The 16,682-nt window shown below is 46.6% G+C and overlaps 2 protein-coding genes across 3 annotated transcripts in view; one reads left to right on the top strand and one right to left on the bottom strand.

The window, feature by feature from the left end:
• Window positions 1–16,682, bottom strand: part of LOC142302104 (transmembrane protein 272-like) — a 151,286-nt gene that overhangs the window by 39,095 nt on the left and 95,509 nt on the right. The gene's annotated exons all lie outside the window — the stretch shown is intronic.
• Window positions 6,857–16,682, top strand: part of LOC142302101 (phospholipase A2 homolog ECO_00035-like) — a 64,795-nt gene continuing 54,969 nt past the window's right edge. Inside the window, exon 1 of one of the 2 annotated variants that reach the window (XM_075343181.1) lies at window positions 6,857–6,941. The gene's annotated coding sequence lies outside the window, so the exon portion shown is untranslated. Of the gene's footprint in view, window positions 6,964–16,682 lie in introns of both variants that reach the window. The other variant, XM_075343182.1, reaches the window with a different exon arrangement.

The following is a 16,682-nucleotide window of genomic DNA, read 5'->3' on the forward strand; positions in this document are numbered from 1 at the left end:
CCAGGGTGAGTTTAGGGCCAGTGGAGGGAATAAGTATCCGGCTCAGCGACAGGTTGGAAGAACCTGTATAGGGACACTAGGGAGCTCAGGTGTCAGCTTGAGGTGAGCTCAGGAGGTGTCCCCTCACCCCTCTCCCTAGCGGCAGGGACCTCCATTGTATTGTGTCCTCTGTGTGTTGTAACATCTTCGGGGGGGTCACCAGGTACTACGTAAACCCTCTAGTCACCTGTGTGACATAGGGCTCTTAATTTATCTTCTAATATCATAGCGAGGACACCAAAGGGCAGTAGGTTGGCCTTCGTTAGTACCTACCACCCATATATGACTACAATTAAATCTTGTATTCATAGACATAGGCCACTTTTACAAAAAGCGTATCCTTCAGGTTTGGAATTTTCTAGAACCTCGCTGATGTGTCAAAAACGATCACTGAACCTTTGGGACAGCTTAGCAAGGGCCGGTATTGGGCCCGGTAGAGGTAGGACATTTTAGAGCACTTTTACACAACAACAAAAGGGAACTTTTCCGTGTCTGGGATGTCTCCAGTGCTCAAATAGAATGAAAGGAGACGTCTTCACACATCCCAGATCAGGAAGAAGATTCCCGATTAAGGGTTATTTCACATGTGATGCTTCATATGTGATTTTATTTGGTTAAGTGTCTTTGTGGTCTCTGATATATACCCTGCAGACCCTCGACCCATACAGAAAACCCCTTCAAGACCGAGGATGTAGCAGTACATCCTAAATCATGAAAGGGTAATCCCTGCTGGCTGCTGCAGTGAGCCGGCAGTGATCTCAGCACATGTCCACTGATTTCAACAGCAGACATGTGTGCCTTGCAGGCGCAGGTGGACCCACAATCTCCCTGCACCTATTAACCCCTTACATCGGGCTGTCAAAATGTGACAGTGCGATTTAAATGGCTGCAGTGGGGAAATTGCCTTTTCCCTTTGCCATTGGAGGCCCCGTGATGCGATCACAGGGAGCTGATGGTTACCATATTAGCAACAGGGGGAATCCACATACCAGACACCACTGGGGCAGGGTGTTGCACAAGTTACACCATGTCTGCTGCATCAGGGTCACAGGCCATGATATTCGAGACTCACAGCTTGCATGCAGAGAATCAATCCCTACACTGGTGTCAGGACACCACATTTAGAGGGACCAGCTACTTAAGAAATGCAAGCTGTGAGTCTCGAATATCATGGCCTATGACCCTGATGCAGCAGACATGGTGTAACTTGTGCAACCCCTTGCCCCAGTGGTGTCTGGTTTGTGGATTCCCCTTAGTGGTGGAAATGGGTAGTAATAAGGGTAAAAGCCCCTCTTAAGTAGCTGGTGCCTCTAAATGTGGTGTCCTGACACCAGTGTAGGGATTGATTCTCTGCATGCAAGCTGTGAGTCTCGAATATCATGGCCTGTGACCCTGATGCAGCAGACATGGTGTAACTTGTGCAACCACCTGCCCCAAAAACAATCATGCAATCACACTTTTCCAGGACGCCACATGACAGCACGGTAGGAGTTGCTCCTTTGACCTTTACAGGGACAGGAAACGCAAGAGTTTAAAAGCCCCTCCCCATCCCCCTCTCCTCAGTGTTTTTCCTGTCCCTGTACAGGACGGACGCAAGTCTTACCGTCGGGATGTACGGGGTCCAGGCGGATCGGGGGGGGTCTTGCTCTCTCGTTCCGGCCTGTCAAGCAGCCCCTGGCCGACACCTCTAAAGGAGAGGTCCCTCAGCCGGCCGGTGGAGCAGGAGTTCCCGGCAAAAGCCGCTTCCCTCAGGTGAGGGCTCTCGGCATCCCGCTGTCTGCCGCGGCCATGTGGCACTTCCGGGTGTGCGCGCACCATGCGTTCCAGCCTGACACGCACGCTGACGCATGTGCAGTGCAAAGACCTCCGCATTTCCTGGTCGGAATATGGCGGCGCCCTGGAAGGCGGCGTGTGATCCAGGACGGAACACTGGAGGCGGGAACGGGCCCTGTCGTCGCCCAAACAGGTAACAAACCTTGGGAACGGGGAAATGTGCATTCTGTGTGTTTCTGTATAACGGCCTACTCACTGCTTATTACAATGGATGAAGGTGACAGGTCAGATGCTAGCCCCCCTGACGAGTCCCAGGGTCACGTAAGTGCAGGTGCGTCAGGAATCTGGCCTTTAGTGGTGTGGGTAGAGCCTGATTCTGTCTCCCCTTCCTTTAGGATTCTTCCACGGCTCGCACCGGCACTATCCCTAAAAAAGTTCAGAGGAAGTCGGCCAGAATAAAAAAGTGCGCAGTCTGTCATTCACATCTGTCAGAGTCCTGCACTAACATTAGAAATTTAGGCTTGGAACTTTCTAAGTAGATTATGCTGCATGGTGAGGTTGCTGCCTCATGTTTTGCTGGGTTCAGCAGACCTCATGTTAAATTCAGAATTACCTGTTGATGGAACCTTATGGGGATCCTCCTGTTGTGGTTCATAACACATTTGATTCCACTATTATCTCACCAGACCGGATTCTGTCTGATTTACTCCTTCTATAGGAGGGAAAATTGTGGATATAACACATTATCTCACATTTGGAACTTGCCCTCCAGCTGAACCTCAAGGTGAGTTAATTGGTTCAGGTGTGACTAAATTGGCATTTAGGATACCACTCATGAAGTAGGTGTATCCTGAAGTTCACAGGTGAATTACACTCTTAGGGGTAACTCTGATGGAGCCTCACAACTCTGGCCTCGCGCCTCAGAGTTCTGACCTCGTGATGACTCTGGCTCACGCTTCACTGCGCTGGCCTCCTGGCTCCGGCCTCCTGGCTCCAGCCTCACGCCTCATGACTCCAGGCTCCGGCCTCGAACCTCCTGGCTCGTACCTCACAACTTGGGGCTCCGGCGTCACGCCTCACGGCTTTGACCTCAGCCCACACGCCACACAGCTCTGACCACACGTTGGCTTGGCACCTTGGGTCTGTCAAGGCCTCACTGCTTGACGTCTCTGGGCTTGTGCTTGTGGGCCTCTAGGCTGGTGCCTCTGGGCTTGTGGCTTGTGCCTCTGGACGTGTGCCTTGTGCCTCTAGGCTTGTGCCTCTGGGCTTGTGGCTTGTGCCTCTCGGCTTGTGCCTCTGGCCTTGTGCCTTGTGCCTCTAGGCTTGTGCTTCTGGCCTTGTGCCTTGTGCCTCTAGGCTTGTGCTTCTGGGCTTGTGCCTTGTGTCTCTGGGCTTGTGCTTCTGGGCTTGTGCCTTGTGTCTCTAGGCTTGTGCCTCTGGGCTTGTGCCTTGTGTCTCTAGGCTTGTGCCTCGGGGCTTGTGTCTTGTGTCTCTAGGCTTGTGCCTCTGGGCTTGTGCCTTGTGTCTAGGCTTGTGCCTCTGGGCTTGTGCCTTGTGTCTAGGTTTGTGCCTCTGGGCTTGTGCCTTGTGTCTCTAGGCTTGTGCCTCTGGGCTTGTGCCTTGTGTCTAGGCTTGTGCCTCTGGGCTTGTGCCTTGTGTCTCTAGGCTTGTGCCTCTGGGTTTGTGCCTTGTGTGTCTGGGCTTGTGCCTCTGGGCTTGTGCCTTGTGTCTCTAAGCTTGTGCCTCTGGGCTTGTGCCTTGTGTCTCTAAGCTTGTGCATCTGGGCTTGTGCTTTGTGCCTCTGGGCTTGTGCCTTGTGCCTCTAGGCTTGTGCCTCTGGGCTTGTGCCTTGTGCCTCTGGGCTTCGGGCTTGTGCCTCTGGGCTTGGGGCTTGTGCCTCTGGGCTTGGGGCTTGTGTCTCTGGGCTTGTGCCTTGTTCCTCTGGGATTGTGCCTTGTGCCTCCGGGCTTGTGCCTCCGGGCTTGCGCATTACGCTTCATGCTTCTGGCCTTGTGCGTCTGGCATTGCGCCTTGTACCTCTGGCCTTGCGCCTATGGTATGCGCCTTGTACCTCTGGCCTTGCGCCTGTGGCATGCGTCTTGTGCCTCTGGCCTTGCGCCTATGGCATTGCACCTTGTGCCTCTGGCCTTGCGCCTCTGGCATTGCGCCTTGTGCCTCTGGCCTTGCACCTCTGGCATTGCGCCTCTGGCATTGTGCCTGGCACCTCTGGCATTGCGCCTTGCGCCTCGAGGCTTGCGCCTTGCGCTTCATGTGCCGGCCTTGCGTGTCTGGCATTGCGCCTTGTGCCTCTGGCATTGTGCCTTGCGCCTCTGGCCTTGCGCCTCTGGCCTTGCGCCTCTCGCCCTGCGCCTCTGGCCTGGTGCCTTGCGCCTCTGGCCTTGCGCTTCCGGACATGCGCCTTGCGCTTCATGTTCTGGCCTTGCGAGTCTGGCATTGGGCCTTGCGCCTCTGCGCCTTGCGCTTCTGTGCCTCTGCACATTGGACCTTGCGCCTCTGCGCCTTGGGCCTTGCGCTTCTGCACCTTGGGCCTTATGCCTCTGCGCCTTTGGCCTTGCGCCTCTGCGCCTTTGGCCTTGCAGTGGCCTCGTCCCTTGCGCCTCGGGCTGCATACTTCGCATCTTGGGTCTCTAGCATCGGCTTTGGTTAGAAGGGCCTCACGCTTCGGGAACTGCACTTGGCTTAGCCATGATAGGCAGCCATGTTTGAGTTGGCCTAGTAATTCTCCTTATTATGGCTTCGGAACTGGAATCTGAGTTCAGCTACGGTCCTTCCTTTCTAATCAGTAGTATTCAGCGGTGCTTAGTTGCTTAGCTCTGGTCTCTCATTTATAACTTATGACTAATGAGAAATGTTTATCGAGTTCATCCTATGGTGGAAAGAACTGAATGTAGCCGATCATGGTATTAGCCCCGTTTTACTGTGACGGGTCCTTTGATGGCAATTGGACTGGTTTTCTGGACCATTGTTCAACATCCGGAATCTCGTAAATAACCTGTGAGGTTTTCCAGCCTCTTGTGGCAGGGAGCTCCATAGTCTCCCTCATAGGCTCACTGCTCTCAAGAGTTAAATCCAGGGTCTCACCACTGTCAAATGAACTATCACTCTGTGATTATTAGAGGCCCTCACTCCTCTGGAAGATGTTCCCTGGTCACTATGGAAGACTGTGTGTTATGTTTACGCTAGTGTCCGATATGGTGGTAATTACATGCTAATGGAGTATAGTGCATTTCTGGTTGGGTAGTCTGCCCAGGTGATAGTGTTTTCTTTACACCAGCTCAGGGCAACACTAGTCTCCTGTATTGCAGCCACGGATAGGGCAAACCACTTCTTTAAATTTCCAATACATATACTGTATACAGTGTATCTGAGGTTTGGCCACCTACATTCTGGGACGCTTTCCTCACATCAAGATTCCATACCCCGCTGTCCTTGGCATCTGCATCTTGGGAACAAGGCTTCGTTCAAGTGGTCGGATGATGTACTTGGCTTGCTAATATCGGAAGACGTGCCTTCCGGCCTCCAACTCTTCATGTCTTTAGTTTTCCTGATGGTCCTTCTCATTACTCGAGGTCCAGTAGTTTATGCATTGACATCTTGGGCTTCTGGAGCCAGCATGTGACCTCTGGCGGTACGGTGGGCTGGTCTGTGACCAGGGGTAGTCGTTTGAACCTAGGAGAGCTGATGTCAGTACTGACCTGGTTTATTACGCTCTGACAAGTTCTTCTTGATCTAGCCGGTGGTCATTCTATCGGACTGTGGTTTATTCATTCCTGGATAGGCTGTTCAGGGCTTTAACTTCTATTCTATAGTTGCGGTGTTAAGAATGTTCATTTAATCCATTTCAGGTGTATCTCACTATATCTGGTCTCTGTAGTATAAGCTGTCTGCCTCATTTATTCTCATTCCCACCATGAAGAGCTCCTTCACTCTTTGGACATCTGACGAACAGTTCTGGCATATTTGGAGGCTACCCGAGCTGGCGCGTAGATTCTGCCCTCTTGGAGCAATTTGCGGGACAGAACCAAGGGAAGACGGTGTCTAAGACAACTCTGTCTCGGTGGGTTAGGTCCACTATTTCAGCTACTTACCAGTCCGCGGATCGGGACCTCCCAACTCGCATTAGGGCCCACTCCGCCAGGGCTCTGTCCACTTCTTGGGCGGAGAGGGCGGGGGGTTCCTTGGAACTGATTTGTCGTACGGCTACGTGGTCGGGTCCCCACACGTTTTGTGAGCATTATAAACTGGGCCTTCTCAACGATCAGCACATGTTGTTCAATAAAAGGGCTTTGCTGACTGTGGTCCCCCCCTCATAGGGATTACTTTGGCATTCTCCTACCGTGCTGTCATGTGGCGTCCTGGAAAATAGGAATTACTACTTACCGGTAATGATGTTTCCAGGAGCCAACATGACAGCACGCTTATTTCCCTCCCGTCTGATTGGGTACCGTGTGTTGTACGTTCTGCATTAATGAAATGGTGTTATCTCCCATCCTGGTGTGGTACTTGAAAAATCACTGAGGAGAGGGGGATGGGGAGGGGCTTTTAAACTCTTGCGTTTCCTGTCCCTGTAAAGGTCAAAGGAGCAACTCCTACCGTGCTGTCATGTTGGCTCCTGGAAACATCATTACCGGTAAGTAGTAATTCCTATTTTTTTGCAATTTTTCCGCACTTGGAATTTTTTTGCCGTTTTCAAACACATTAAATGGTAATAATCAAGGTTTCATTTAAAAGTACAACTCGTTCTGCAACAAATAAGCCCTCATATGGCAAGTTTTTAAAAAAAAAAATAAAAAAGTTACGGCTCTCGGAAGAAGTGGAGCAAAAAATGAAAAACGGAAGATCACCCGGTCATGACACGGAGTTGATGTTTTTCTTATGTGCTCCTCTCCCTTTTTTCTTTTTTTTTTTCATTATGCATCGGGACCTATGACAGTGGAGTCATTTAGTGTAGTGCCTTCAGTACGTGGGTTCCTGCTCGCCTCCGGCTTATCCCATGACCTGAAAGCATGTCATGTGGTCTACAGCTCGTCTCACTGTAAGAAGCACACATCAGTACTGCTACATACAGAAGCTGGAATAACCTGACACCTGAGATCACCGCTCCACAGGTCAGCTCCTCTTATCTGGCTGGTCAGTCACTGAGTATGTACATTTACATCTAGCACTGTATCAGGGAACCTTTATAGCCTCACATCACAGGGCGGAATATAATACAGATCTCACTGCTTGGAATATACAGCACATTATCATTGGCACGTGTAATATGGACTGTAGCTTGTTTCTCTGTAATTCCCTTACATGGCGTGATTTATCCTCTGGGATACAGTGCGTTGGTCTTTTTTACATTTCAGTGTGGTTGCATTTACTTTATGGGCATAATTTATATATGTTTTTGTCATATTAACTCCTTCAACCCAGGGTGATTTTCTGTTTTTGTTTTTTTTTTCATTTTTTGCTCCCCTTCTTCTGAGAGCCATAACTTTCTTATTTTTCTGTCAATCTTGCCTTATGAGGGCTTCTTTTTTTGTGAGACAAGTTGTAAATTTTCAATAAAACCATAAGTTTTACCATATAGTGTACTGGAAAATGGGCAAAAAATTCCAAGAGCAGAAAAATTGCAAAATAATATTGTTTTGGGGGTATTTTATTCACCGTGTTCAGTATATGGTAACAGTAATGTGTCGGCATGATGCCTGAGGTCAGTGCGAGTTCGTAGACACCAAACATGTATAGCTTTACTTTTATCTAAGGGGTTAAAAAGAATTCAGAAGTTAGTGCAAAAAAGTGGTGCACTTTTTGCGCCATTTTCCGCAACACGTAGCGTTCTCATTTTTCGGGATCTATGACTCAGTGATGGCTTATTTTTTGCGTCTCCAGCTGATGTTGTTAATGATACCATTTTTGCGCAGATGCTACGTTTTGATCGCCTGTTATTGCATTCTTTACAAAATTTGCGACGACCAAAAAACTTAATTTTGTCTTTTGAAATTTTTTTGACGCTCGCCATCAGATTAATTGATTTTATATTTTGATAGCTCGGGCATTTCTGAACGCGGAGATACCAAATATGTGTATTATTTTTTAATATATTTAACCGTTTAATTCTCAATGTTGCAAATGGGGGGGGTGATTTGAACTTTTAGGTTTTTTTATGTTTTTTTAATTTTTTAAAACTTTTTTTTTTAATTTTACTAGTCCCTCTAGGAGGCTATAAGGATCATAAGTCTGATCACTTGCTCATTTGTGTTGATCAGAGCTGCACAGCTCTGATCAGCAGAAATGCCGCTATCCTGTTACAGCCACAGCTCTGCCGGCAGTAACAAGAACTAAAGGCTGCTTTACAGCAGACAATCTATCGTGCGATAGATCATCGGGGTCACGGTTTTTGTGATGCACATCCGGCATCGCTGGCAATGCCGGCCTGTGTGACACCTCCTAGCGACGCAGTATCGCTCACAAATCGTGAGTCGTGTATTGGTCGCTAGGTTCCATAATATCGTTTAACTTAGTTGTTCATCGTTTCCGTGGTAGCACACGCCGCTCCGTGTGACACCCCGAGAACGATGAACAGCAGCTCACCTGCATCACGCGGCCGCCGCCGGCTATGTGAAGGAAGGAGGTGGGCGGGATGTTTACGTCCCGCTCATCTCCGCCCCTCCGCTTCCATTGGCCGGCGGCCGTGTGACGTCGCTGTGACGCCGAACGTCCCTCCCACTCCAGGAAGTGGATGTTCGCCGCCCACAGCGAGGTCGGACGGGAGGTAAGTATGTGTGACGGGGGGTTACCGACTTTGTGCGACACGGGCAGAGATTTGCCCGTGACGCAAAAAGGACGGGGGCGGGTACGATCAATTGTGAAATTGCACAATCGGTCGTACCGTGTAAAGCAGCCTTAAGTCATGGTAGTTACAGGAGTCATCAAATGACCCGTCACTACCATGGCAACTCTCAGCTCCCCATGATCGTGTCACGGGGCCTCCGATGGCGACGTTGAAAGGCTCATTCCCGGCTGCGGCGATTTAAGGGGTTAACAGTCGCAGGTGGATCACAGATCTACCTGCGCCTGATAGCCACACATGTCTGCAGTTCCAATCAGCAGACATGTTCAGGGATCACCGCCGGCTCACCACAGCAGCCGGCGGCGATCACCCTTCATGATTTAGGTAGGATGTCATGAAGGGGTTAAACAGTGATCTCACTGTCATTATTTTTTATTTTTATTTCTTCCTTTTTGGTAATTTTACAATAGCGCTTTCCTTGTCTTTTTTCAACAGTATTGACATCTATTAAACACTAGCTGCAGAACCCGGCATCACCACTGAAATCATATTAATTGACACATAAGCTTCTTATACTAACGCTAGGGCCCCACTTTGCGTTTCAGGTGTTTTTTAGGTGCGTTTTGGGAAGCACCTTTTTCATGCCAAAAGGCATGCGTTTTGATTTACCAGCAGTCTATGGAAAAAGTGGATTTCCTGACCCCACTTTGCGTTTCTAAACGCTGCGTGTAATTTGCTTATTTTGTGGCAAAAACCATGCGTTCAAAGAAGCAGCATGTCAATTGTTTCTGCCATTTTAGGTGCGTTTTGCTAACATTGAAGTCAATGAGAAATGGCAAAAACCAAGATTCCTTCAAATTCCAGCGTTTTACCTGCTTTTTATGTGCAGAAAACATGCGTTTTGGACATCAAAATAATGATTTCATATGTCCCTTTACACACACACATAGTCCGACAATTATAAATAAGAATTTTAATAAATTATTGCAATTTTTCCATTAAATATCATATTACCGCTATAATTTCATTAAATTAATCTATTTTCATTATTTTTCACAAAAATATAGATTTGTTTCTTTTTTTCAAATTTTTTCATTGAGTTTGACTATTTAAACTTTATTTAGCAGTGTCATGATGTTCAAAATGCATCTATCAAAACGCAGGTGGAAAAGCAGGTAAAAAGCGCTGAAAACGCATCTAAAACGTGGTAAATACGCATGCGTTTTCAGCGCTAAATTTCTGAAAAAGGCAACTTTGGTCAAATCAATTAAGCCCAAAACGTGCGTTTAGAACTGCAAGTAGGACGACGCAAAGTGGGGCCCTAGCCTAAGAATGTCCCTAATTTCCTAAAGCACTAAATTGGTTTTGTAACCTCATTGAGCTTTGAACTTCATAGGCAGGTGTATCCAATCATGAGAAAAGGTATTTAAGGTGGCCACTTGCAAGTTGTTCTCCTATTTGAATCTCCTATGAAGAGTGGCATCATGGGCTCCTCAAAACAACTCTCAAATGATCTGAAAACAAAGATTATTCAACATAGTTGTTCAGGGGAAGGTACAAAAAGTTGTCTCAGAGATTTAAACTGTCAGTTTCCACTGTGAGGAACATAGTAAGGAAATGGAAGAACACAGGTACAGTTCTTGTTAAGCCCAGAAGTGGCAGGCCAAGAAAAATATCAGAAAGGCAGAGAAGAAGAATGGTGAGAACAGTCAAGGACAATCCACAGTCCACCCCCAAAGACCTGCAGCATCATCTTGCTGCAGATGGTGTCAATGTGCATCGGTCAACAATACAGCGCACGTTGCACAAGGAGAAGCTGTATGGGAGAGTGATGTGAAAGAAGCCGTTTCTGCAAGCACGCCACAAACAGAGTCGCCTGAGGTATGCAAAAGCACATTTGGACAAGCCAGTTACATTTTGGAAGAAGGTCCTGTGGACTGATGAAACAAAGATTGAGTTGTTTGGTCATACAAAAAGGCGTTATGCATGGAGGCAAAAAAACACGGCATTCCAAGAAAAGCACTTGCTACCCACAGTAAAATTTGGTGGAGGTTCCATCATGCTTTGGGGCTGTGTGGCCAATGCCGGCACCGGGAATCTTGTTAAAGTTGAGGGTCGCATGGATTCAACTCAGTATCAGCAGATTCTTGACAATAATGTGCAAGAATCAGTGACGAAGTTGAAGTTACGCAGGGGATGGATATTTCAGCAAGACAATGATCCAAAACACCGCTCCAAATCTACTCAGGCATTCATGCAGAGGAACAATTACAATGTTCTGGAATGGCCATCCCAGGCCCCAGACCTGAATATCATTGAACATCTGTGGGATGATGTGAAGCGGCTGTCCATGCTCGGCGACCATCAAACTTAACTGAACTGGAATTGTTTTGTAAACTGGAATGGTCAAATCTACCTTCATCCAGGATCCAGGAACTCATTAAAAGCTACAGGAAGCGACTAGAGGCTGTGATTTTTGCAAAAGGAGGATCTACAAAATATTAATGTCACTTTTATGTTGAGGTGCCCATACTTTTGCACCGGTCAAATTTTGTTTAAATGCGGATTGCACATTTTCTGTTAGTACAATAAACCTCATTTCAATCCAGAAATATTACTGAGTCCATCAGTTATTAGATATATGACACTGAAATAGCAAAAACCCAAATTGTTATAAAGAAAAAAGGTTAACATTAATAGGGGTGCCCAAACTTTTTCATATGACTGTATTTATCATGTGTTTATACATACATAGACTTGCCTTGAGAAAGGCTTGTCATAAGCTGAAACGTCAGGATGTGTCTATGGTTCTGTCTATGGTGATCACACAAAGAATTTTTATTGGAAGAAAAATCTATTTCATGATCATTCTTTTATTTTGGAGTGCCAGATTATTCTATAGACTATGTTAAAAATGAATGCAAGGGAGGGTCCATGGTTATTTGGCCCCTTCCCAGCCTAAAATAGCAGCCCGAAGCCGCCCCAGAAGTGGCGCATCTATTAGGCGCTCCAATTCTGGCACATTACCCGGCTCTTCCCTATTGCCCTGGTGCGGTGGCAATCAGGGTAATACTTGTGAGGTTGATGTCAGCTATGAATTGACAGCTGGCATCAAGCCAATGGGTTAGTAATGGAGAAGCATCTATCAGACACCCCCATTACTAACCGGGTAATTGTAAAGTCAAAAAGACACACAGGAAAAAAATAGTTTATTTGAATAAAACCTCCCCAACATTCCTTCATTCTCCAATTTATTACTTCAAAATGAATCCTCAAAGATAAAGCAGACAGCTGAGGGTTGCAGCTCACACGTGTCTGTTTTACCTGCGCTGAGCCCATGTGATTTTTTTTTAATCCCTTCACCCCCTGGCAATTTTTAGTTTTTCGTTTTTGTGTTTTTCCTCCACTTCTTCCAAGAGCCATAACTTTTTTATTTTTCATTAAATATTACCATATGAGGGCTTGTTTTTTTTTCAAGAAGAGTTGTACTTTTGAATGAACGCATTAGTTTTACCATATAGTGTACTGAAAAATGCGGTGAAATTGCAAAAAAAGTGCAATTGCACGATTGTTTTTGAGAATTTTTTTTAACCCTGTTTACTATATGGTAAAACTGACCTGACATTATGATTCCCCAGGTCGGTACGAGTTTGTAGATATCAAACATGTATAGGTTTACTTTTATATAAGGGGTAAAAAAAAAAATCAGAAATTTGTCCCCCCAAAATTTGCGCTTTTGTCTCCATTTTCCGAGACCCATAGTATTCTCATTTTTCGGGATCTGAGGCTCACTAATGGATTATTTTTTGCGACTTCAGCTAGAGTTTTTAATCACACCATTTTTGGGTAGATGCGATGTTTTGATCGCCTGTTATTGCATTTTAATGCAAAGTTGCGGCGACCATAAAAACCCGTAACTTTGGTGTGTGGATTATTTTTCTCGCTACGCCGTGTACCGATCAGATTCATTGATTTCATATTTTCATAGATTGGGCATTCATGAATGCCACAAATATGTGGGTTTTTTTGTGGGGGTTTTTCTTATTGTTTTACTCTCAATGAGGCAGAAGGGGGTGATTTTCACTTTTTTAATATTTTTAAAAACTTTTTTTATATTTTTTTTTTACTTATTTGTTCGCCCGCCTAGGTTACTTTATGACTGTACCCTGCGATCACTTCCCTTGATCACAGCGATGCTTCAGTAGAAATGCTGCTCTCCTGTGAGTGCTGCGCTCTGCTGGCCTTCACAGCGTCAGGGGTCTTCATTTGACACTGTGCTGTCATGGCATCACATTGGCACCCCGTGATGGGGGGAACAGGGCGATCCCCGCTGGAGTACGTTAGATTGTGCTGTCACAGTCTGACAGCACAATCTAAGGGATTGACAGGTGTGGGTGGATCTCCATTCTCAGATCCACCCACCCCTGTTAACCACACATGTCTGCTGATCAGGGATTATCGTGGGCTCGGGTGACCTAGGACGTACATATATGTCTTAAGGCCACGTCTCACTAAGCAACATCGCTAGCAATATCGCTGCTGAGTCACGGTTTTTGTGACGCAAAAGCGATGTTGCTGTGTGTGACATCCAGCAACGACCTGGCCCCTACTGTGAGGTCGCCGGTCGTTGCTGAATGTCCTGGACCATTTTTTGGTCGTTGCTCTCCCGCTGTGAAGCACAGATCGCTGTGTGTGACAGCGAGAGAGCAACGAACTGAATGTGCAGGGAGCAGGAGCCGGCTTCTGCGGACGCTGGTAACCAAGGTAAATATCGGGTAACCAAGCAAAGGCTTTGTTTGGTTACCTGATATTTAGCTTGGTTACCAGTGTCCGCAGCTTTTTGAAGCCGGCTCCCTGCACACATAGCCAAGGTACACATCAGGTAACTATAAGCAAAGCGCTTTGCTTAGTAACCCGATGTGTGCTATGGATACGAAGCACAGCGTCGTTACACGGGTCACTGCTGGCTGGGGGCTGATCTCTAATCGCTGTGGAGATCTGCTTGTTTGACAGCTCGCCAGCGACCATGTAGCGACGCTCCAGCGATCCCTGCCAGGTCAGAACGCTGGTGGGATCGCTAGAGCGTCGCTTAGTGTGACGGTACCTTTAGGCCATGAATCGGTTAATATTTATTGTTCACAACAGCTTAAAGTCATCTGCATGCAATGAAGTTTGTTGATCGTTCATTGACTGACTGCGCTGCAGCCTTTCAACAAACTTTATTAACTGAGTGTGCGAGGTACTGAGCGAGCGAGGTACTGAAGCAAAGTGCAGGGATTGCAGATAAGTGTGGCATAGTTTAAACACAATCTCATAGTTTGACACAAGATCATAGTTTGAATTTATTCTTATACGTTTCCCATTGTTTTTTTTTTCTTTGTTTTACTACTTTAATGTTTATCCCCATTTAATAGGTGCTCCATGGACAATGCTACCAGGTGTGTATCTTGTCAGATGTATGCATGCCTTGAGCAGCCGTTCGAGGGTGAATATGTCTTCACTCGATGCAAGCATGTTGCGTGTTTGGAAGCCAAGGTAACTGATCTAAGTAAGCAGCTTGCAACACTCAGGGGCATTGCAAACCTGGAGAGGAGTTTAGAGCTCACTGAGCTTTCACTGGCCGGGGCCAGTGATATAGAGGAGGGTGGAGGTGGGGAAGATCAGGACCCAGAGGTAGGTAGCTGGGTAACAGTTAGAAGAAGAGGTAGGGGGAAAAGTGTCAGGGAGCCTAGTCCTGACCTGGCACAACCTAGTAAATATGCCTGTTTGGCTGATATTAGGAATGAAGGGCCAGGACTAGGGTCACTACAGCAGGACGTTGCTCCTAGCAACCAGGAAAACAACTGCTGTAGGAAGGAGGGAAATAGGAGTGCAGCAAAGCCCAGACAGATGTCGGTGGTAGGGGACTCTATAATTAGGCGGACAGACAGGGTCATCTGTCGCCGAGACCGTGAATGCCAAACAGTGTGTTGTCTGCCGAGTGCTCGGGTTCGGCATATTGCGGATCGGATAGACAGATTGCTGGGTGGGGCTGGGGAAAACCCAGCGGTCATGGTACACATTGGTACTAATGACAAAGTTAGAGGCAGGTGGAAGGTCCTTAAAAATGATTACAGAGAACTAGGAGAGAAGCTGAAGTCCAGGACCTCCAAGGTGGTGTTTTCAGAAATACTACCGGTGCCACGAGCGTCACTAGAAAGACAGCGGGAGCTTAGGGAGATAAATATGTGGCTTAGAAATTGGTGTAGGAAGGCAGGGTTCGGGTTCATGGAGAACTGGACAAACTTCTCAGTCGGCTACAGGCTCTACGGTAGGGACGGGCTGCACCGCAATGGCGAGGGTGCAGCTGTGCTGGGGGAGAAAATGGTCAGACAGATGGAGGAGCTTTTAAACTAGGATCTGGGGGGAGGGAGGGTAGTGGAGCAAATAAGGGGATAGATAGAGCAGATAGAGACAGTGAGACGGTAGGTGGTCAATTAAGGAAGGATTAGGCGGGCTGGGACATGCAAGGAAAGTAGGGAGGCTAGGAGTAATAAAGGTGTTAATAGTATTAAATGTCTAATGGCAAATAGACGAAGTCTTGTAAACAAAATGAATGAATTGGAGACTCTTATGTCAACCATGGATTACGATGTGGTGGGCATTACGGAAACCTGGCTGGAAGAAAGCCATGACTGGGTGACAAACATACAGGGTTATACTTCATTCAGAAAGGACAGGAAAGACAAAAAAGGTGGTGGGGTGTATATATTTATCAAATCTAACCTAAAACCTGTGTTCAATGATGACATTGGGAGGAACTGCAACAATGTGGAGTCAGTATGGGTAAATGTACATGGGGAGGGGAATAACGGAAAAATGCTAATTGGAGTTTGCTATAAGCCTCCTAACATGCCTGAACAGGTGGAGGGTGAAATGCTGCAACAAATTGAAAAGGCAGCTAATAATAGTAATCAGGTTCTTATTATGGGGGATTTCAACTATCCAGACATTCAGTGGGACAGAGAATCTTCTGGTTGTGCTAAAAAGCTGTAAATTCTTATCTACCATTCAAGACCATTTCCTCTCTCAGATGGTAGATGAACCGACGAGGGGAGATAATTTGCTAGATTTGGTCCTGTCAAATAGACCGGATACGATTTCAGATCTACAGGTCCGGGAGCACTTGGGCACCAGCGATCATAATATGGTAAGCTTCAACGTAATATTCAATAGAGCATTTCAACGGGAAATGCTAAAACCTGGAATTTTAGGAAAGCTGATTTCAACAAATTAAGGGAAGAGCTTAAATGTGTAGATTGGGACAATGTCATGGTAACTGGGGATACTTAACATACAGTGCCTTGCAAAAGTATTCGGCCCCCTTGAATTTTTCAACCTTTTCCCACATATCAGGCTTCTGACATAAAGATAATAAATTGTTCTGGTGAAGAATCAACAACAAGTGGGACACAATTGTGAAGGTGAGCGAAATGTATTGCTTATTTTAAACTTTTATAAAAAATAAATAACTGAAAATTGTGGCGTGCAATATTATTCGGCCCCTTTAAGTTAATACTTTGTAACACCACCTTTTGTTGCGATTACAGCACAAGTCGCTTGGGGTATGTGTTATGATCCGGAACCATGGAAGATCACCATAAATCATTGGTAAAAAAGGTGACAACTGCATTGGCAACTAATCTGGCCGGCATCCCCTTACTAACCATCAACACTAGAAGTAGCTGAGGGGTGAACTAACATCCTGTGCACCGCGAACCCAGCCAGAGAACTAGCTATCCTGAAGGAAGGAAAGATGAATAACTCTCTGCCTTAGAAATAGACCTTAAAGGTATAGCAAGCCCCCCACATTCAAAGACTGCGGTGATATAGGAAAACACAATACACATATAGATGATAGGATTAGCAAAGGTGAGGCCCCACTGACTAAATAGGACAGGATAGAAAAGGGGCTGATGGTGGCCAGAGAAAAACCCTACAAAAATCCAAATTCCTGATAATACAAAAATCCCTCAGATCACTAGATCTGAACTCCGTCCTATACCAGGTGCTCTTGTCTTACCAGTGAACA

This window comes from Anomaloglossus baeobatrachus, chromosome 4 (assembly GCF_048569485.1).
Source record: "Anomaloglossus baeobatrachus isolate aAnoBae1 chromosome 4, aAnoBae1.hap1, whole genome shotgun sequence".
In the NCBI taxonomy this organism is placed as follows: domain Eukaryota; kingdom Metazoa; phylum Chordata; class Amphibia; order Anura; family Aromobatidae; genus Anomaloglossus; species Anomaloglossus baeobatrachus.